Source organism: Sinocyclocheilus rhinocerous, unplaced genomic scaffold (assembly GCF_001515625.1).
Source record: "Sinocyclocheilus rhinocerous isolate Xijiao unplaced genomic scaffold, SAMN03320098_v1.1 scaffold2681, whole genome shotgun sequence".
NCBI lineage: Eukaryota > Metazoa > Chordata > Actinopteri > Cypriniformes > Cyprinidae > Sinocyclocheilus > Sinocyclocheilus rhinocerous.
The window spans coordinates 20,649-26,421 of NW_015661876.1; positions in this window are offsets into that span (position 1 = coordinate 20,649).

The following is a 5,773-nucleotide window of genomic DNA, read 5'->3' on the forward strand; positions in this document are numbered from 1 at the left end:
TTGTCTTCAATCAATCTGTTATTGTCTTGAAGTATTTCAATCAATCAATATTGTATAACGCGCTATACAAATAAAGGTGATTTGAAGTCTCATGAAGCCATTTCATAGTTTTGAGTGATGAACAGGTTAACTGAGGTTAAAATATAAAGGCCGTTCACCCCATTCCCTGAATTTATCTGTCATTGCTTTCTCTTTTTTTCCTGATTCTCAGGAAGGAATGATATAATGTTCCCCAACAACTCTTCATAAGCTTTCAACTGGTTTTCCTTGGTGCCAAGCCATCTCACGATCTGTCAATCCAAACCACAGTGATGTTCTTATCATCCCTCATCTACTCATCCCCTCCATTTATAGTATCTTTCTCTCACATTCCCATTTCATCTCAGTCATGCTGTCGCCTGTGTGTGTTACCTGCACTGTGATAAGTGTAGTGGACGATCGGTGTCATTTGTTCTGTTCTCCTCCGAGTGACACACACGCATGTGCACACACACACATATACAAAGGCGGATGCGATGACGACTGTGAGATTCCTCTGTGGTCCAGAACACTGGAGACCACAAACAACAATGAATTGTGGGGTAGCCACTCCAGGCTATTGTATGATAGCTGAGAACTCATTCTTCCTTACAAACACTTTTAGAACTTTACTCTTGGAGGGTCATTTTTTTCATGCTGTGAAAGTCTGATGTTATCACTGAATATATTAATTTTTTAACATTTGTTCTGCATTGTTGTGATCCAGTTTTTATTAATGGGACCTTTGAAAAGCTTTTGTTTAGTGACATGCAACATTTGCAACCTTTTGTGTTTGTGTCAAAACAGCAGTTGGAATCTTTGAAGAAAAGAAAGATTTTGCTTATGATTTTAAGATGTGCATGCATTAGGGGAAAAAATCCCAAATTAGATCTTCTTAAAATCTTGATTTTGATATTGACATAATTAATTTAGACAGAGTAATTGTCAAACACACTGAGACTTTTTTCCTAGGTCTTTTTTTCTGAGAAAAAGATTGTGAACAATGCATCTCCTGTAGAGTTTCAACATTATCTCAGACTGTGCCTATTTGCCAAAGCACTGCAATCTGAAGTCAGAAATTTAATTAAGAATTCAAACATTCAAACATTTATATTTTAAAACCAAATTATCTGCCATGTTAATTTAAGAGTGCTACAATATAATTTTATGTACATTTTCTCATTTGTTTCTGTTTTTATTTTACCTAAATTAACAGGAGAAACATCTGAGACAGAATTGACAAAACATGACTCTGTTGAAGGGATAGTTCACCATACTAAGAATAAACTCAACTGAAGTAACAGAACCCTGACAGTTTTTTGTACATATAATTGAAGTCAGTGGTCCCCAAAACTGTTTGGTCACAAACATTCTTAAAAATATCAGGTTTGGAACAACATGAGGGTGAGAAATGAATTTTTAGTTTTGGGTGAACCATCCCTTTAAATCTCCTGAGCCGTGATAGAGCGAGGCTTCATGAAACACTGAAGCAGTCGAAGCAAATGTGCCGAGGCTTCGAAACATTTCGACACCCGTCTCAACGGTGACACCTAGTGGTCATTTTCAAGTATTGATCTGAAACAGCATTGACAACGAATCAGTTAAGCGAATTGACATTATAACATATATGTTGTGCTTGTTATTCTGCCATGTGGGTTGGGAGAGTGGTTAGTGTGCATGATTGGCATGGTGTTAGAACCTGTCACTTTAGGTTCGAATCCCAGGAGAAGCATGTATATAATTATAATACATATTTGAAAGTTGTGTTTTTATTAGTGATGTTACGTTCAACACCGAAGCTTCGAAGCTTGTATAAAAAAAACAACAACACATTTCACATTGAAAGAACTGTATCGGAGCTTGATTCGTTTTGAGAAAAGCATGTGATCTATGATGTCCGAAGCTTCATTCGCCTGAAAACCACGTGACTGCTTCAGTATCTGGTTCAAACGAAGCGAACCTCAGCACCATTTCCTTTACATTATATTGCATTATAATGTGTAAGCATTGTTTTTTAAATTTATTTTTTAATCAGAATTTATATATTGAGCTCAAAAATGAACTTTGGCCATGAAATACAGTCTAAGGACTGAGGCAGAGTTAAAGGGGTCCTATTATGCTCTTCTACAAAGTCTTGATTTTGTTTTGGGGGTGTAGAACAGGCTCTCATACTAGGTTGTTCGAAAAACACATTATTTCTCACATATTTCACATTATTACAACACCTCTCTCCCCAGTCTGGCGTGAATGGCTCGAATAGTTCCTGTATCAAATGAAGGCCCGCCTTCTGAAATACGAAATGTGACTGTTCTGATGATGCAAGAGTTGCAACTATGGCAGCTGAGAAGGCCACTCTTTGGTCTTTTTTTTCTTTAAGTATTATTATTGATTTTTTTTTCTATGTAATGTAAACCCATTCCTTTAATTGTGTTATCTATTTGGATGTCTTGTTAAAGTTGTAAATGTTGCATGTTATGTCTTTAATGTATAATAAAAAAAAAATAAATAAAAAAAAAGAAGGCCATTCTTTGTGTTCTTTTTGAAGAATTTTCGGAGCCTGATGAAATCGGTATAAATACGTGTTTAATACTGCTTGATGGTACAGTCACTGCCCTTGCCCTCCAGAATGAAAGAGAACATCACAATCAAATGAAGGGATTTGTGGAAACTGTGGTTCCAAATTATTGTGATCCAACATTTCCCTCGCATTTCAGGATGAAAAGACAAACATTTCAGGTGAAGGATAATCCACTTCTTACCTCCAAGACTGTGTTACAATTGTGTTGAAAGCTTCGCTGGTTCAGAACGGTTCACTTCGCCATCACTAGTGCTGAGGCCATTGTTTCAGATCGCTAGTTCGCATTTTGGTAGCCTATCCATCCACTGCGGCTGCCATACTGAGACTAGATATGCAAACGCCCCTTATCCGATTGCAATCCAATGACAGGGATGCACATTTTGAAGTAAGGCCTATGATGTATTTTCAAAATACAATGGCGAGACGAAAACGAAGACGCGGTATAAATTTCGTCATAGTTTTTATCATCAGATATTAGTTTTAGCTCGTCAACGTCTCGTATTAGTCACAGAAAAAATGTTTGTTAACCAAATATTTTTCATCGTCTTCGTTGACGAAATTAACACTGCGTCCAGGCAGGTGTGTTGAGGCAAGTTGGAGCTAAACTCTGCAGGACACTGGCTCTCCAGGACCGAGTTTGGTGACCCCTGGTTTAGAGCATAAGAAAAAAATGGGAAAATAATATTATAAAATGGGAAAATAAATTATATTTTATTCATATGTTATGCCATGTCCCTTATAGAGGACACCAGGACTCCAGGAGTTTTTCTAAAAAGTATAATGACATGAATAGACACGAAAAAGCAAAAACAATGGGATTAAAAAAAAAAAAAATCACCAATCAATTTTTAGGTTTCAGGATTTTTTTTCCCAAACTTTGTATAAGGATGATTCTCAACTATGTTGTAAAAGATATAACAAAATTATTTGATATACCATTTTACTTTATGCAATATATATGTTTTCATAAACTGTTTTCCCCATTAAACACAATTAACAAATGAATAGAAAATTATTATTTCTTTTTTTCAACATGCTGTCCAACAGCACATTAATATGCAAATTATATTAATGTGCTGTTGGGACAGCATGTTGAAAAAAGAAGTGTAATAATGGGAGTAATAATTGGCCAAATTTTCATAATAATATCTAATATTTCATAAGAATATTGATATATCATTTATTTTCCTATTCATTTGTTGAGTCTCCCAAAATGCACAATAAACATGCTTTTAGTACTGGTGTCCTCTACAGTGGACATGTAAGAAATCAATATCCTGTTTCATAACAGGAAGTCATATTTTGGTTTGAAACCCCATAACATTTTCTTGAGATGTTGATTTATGACAAACAACTTGAAAATTAATCAGATTTAAATTATATTTACAAAATATTATCATATTTCCATAAGGATGTACAATTTTATCACTAAATTAATGTCAGTAATTTTAAAGACCAAGCAGAGGGAGTGGTCTTGGAGAAGCTTCAAAACATTTGGTATCTCTGAAAAGCCCTGAATGTGCTCTGTACAGGACATCCAGATTTAAAACTGTGACATGTGAGATCTCAGAGAAATTCACTAAAATATAATGTCCACTACAGAGACAAAAACTCCATAGCTGGGTTTTAGCAGGATATTTGTGTAAAATGTGACAAACATATCCAGGTACGCTGATTGTTGTGTGTCTAAGATTATAGAAGGCGGCATGCACAATATGGCAGTGCCATGTCAGTGAATATTAAATATTATATTTATCATGTTCATTTCCCATTGCCTCCACTGTCATCTAAAACTAATAATTTAATAAAAATTTAATCTCATAAATAAAAATGTAATCTCATTAATAAAAATGTAATAGCAAATCTCAAAATTAAGTTTTCATATTGTACATTGCAATGTTGTGATGCCTAAAGTTGTAGCATTTAAAGTCGAGTTTAGTTTTTAGAGTTATTTTATATATATATATTGTCACAGATCGGCTCAACCACCTCCCAATCACAGCGAACACCATCACCTGAGTACTAATCACACGCACCTGTCACAAATCAACAATCACCCTCAGCTCCCATACAAAAGCACACACCTCACATGACTCCAGTGTCCGATCGCATTCATTCGAAGTGGACTCTCTCTCTCTGATATCCTTACACGATACATTGAAAGACTTTACCTGCCTGTGTTACTTACCTCCTGTGTTTCCTCCAGTGTGTTCTCCTGTGATCCATTCCATAGTCCATTCCCGTCATCTGCTCCGTGGATTCCCCGTATACTCAGCCACTGAGGTGTGTGCTGTCCTCTGTCTCCCTTCCACGATCTCCTGGAGGACCATATACGGAATTACTCTGCTCATCTACCTTAAGGACCATTACCCTAAGTGCATCTACTCACCTGCCCTATCCATTCGCACCCCTTGCTGAAAATAAACATTATTGTATTTTTCTAATCATCTGTGTGAGTCTCCTTCCGTAACACACACACACATATATATATATATATATAAAGTATAGAATTTTAATATTGGTAATTTATTGCTCATAACATGTAAATTAATTATTGGCTTACCGCATAGGTCTTCAACCCTGCCCCTGGGGACCCACTGTCCTGCAGAGTTCAGCTCCAACCCTAATCAAACACACCTGAACCAGATAATCAAGGTCTTCAGGATCACTTGTAAAGTCACAGGCTGGGTGTGCTGAAGCAGGCTGGAAATAAACTTTGCAGGACAGTGGGTCCCCAGGAGCAGGGTTGAAGACCTATGGCTTACCGTTATCAGTAAGAATGATCATATTGTTGCATCCTTATATAAAAGAACAAAGTTGTTGTTGTTGTCATTTAAAAATTAGTTTTATTTAGTAATTTATAGTAAGAACTTTACATAATGTTTCATAAGAATTTTCCATAATGTCCATGGGGCGGGGTCGAGAGCTGTGGGAGCGGAGCGAGGCCGGTGGAGTAAAATGAGCGACACCTGCACCACTCATCAGTCTCGAGTCTCACGGAGGAGCTCTGGAAGGATAAATGTAATGACAGTGAAGGATGAGAGAGGAATAGGCCAGACTATTTATGTTGTTTTATGCGGCAGTCGCCCGTGAGGGGCTGCCGCTTTTACTTTCGTTTTGTTTATTTATTTGATTATTAAAGTTTAAATGTTCACCGGTTCCCACCTCCTTCTTCCC